Source organism: Cebus imitator, unplaced genomic scaffold (genome assembly GCF_001604975.1).
Source record: "Cebus imitator isolate Cc_AM_T3 unplaced genomic scaffold, Cebus_imitator-1.0 Scaffold539, whole genome shotgun sequence".
In the NCBI taxonomy this organism is placed as follows: Eukaryota; Metazoa; Chordata; class Mammalia; order Primates; family Cebidae; genus Cebus; species Cebus imitator.
Genome location: NW_016107854.1, coordinates 1,186,523 through 1,187,254, shown reverse-complemented (window position 1 = coordinate 1,187,254; position 732 = coordinate 1,186,523).

Sequence of the window (732 nt, the reverse complement as noted above, 5' to 3'; positions counted from 1 at the left end):
CACCCGCCTCGGCCTCCCAAAGTGCTGGGATTACAGGCTTGAGCCACCGCGCCTGGCTTGTTTTTGTTTTTTGAGACTGAATCTTGCTCTGTCACCCATGCTGGAGTACAGTGGCATGATCACGGCTCACTGCAGCCTCCACCTCCCAGGCACAAACGATCTTCCCACCCTCAGTCTCCTGAGTAGCTGAGCCTACAAGCATGCACCGCCAGGCCCAGCTAATTTTAAGATATTTTTTGTAGAGACTAGGTCTTGCTGTGTTGCTCATCCTAGTCTCAAATTCCTGGCATCAACTGATCCTCCCACCTCAGCCTCCCAAAGTGCTGGGATTACAGGCATAAGCCATGGCACCTGGCCTCATTTTTTATTTTTAATAAGAGAAAAGCATAAAGATTGGATGGATATAAGAGTCAGTATGGTTATCGGGGTATAATATGGATGATTTATGTTATTTTTATGTTACTCAGGTTTGTTACCTGGGGATACTGCATGATGCTGAAGTTTGGGGTGTGAATGTTCCTGTCACCCAGATACTAAGCATTATACCCAGAAGGTAATTTTTCAGCCCTTGTCTCCCTCCCTCCTCCATCTAGTAGTCCCCAGTAAATACATATTTGAGTCTTCTAGGTCCACTGAGGACACAGTGATGAAAAAGAAAACCATGTCCCTATCCTGGAGGTATTTACATTCTGGTGACAAAATTAATTGAAGCAGTTCTGATTGATGCTTTGA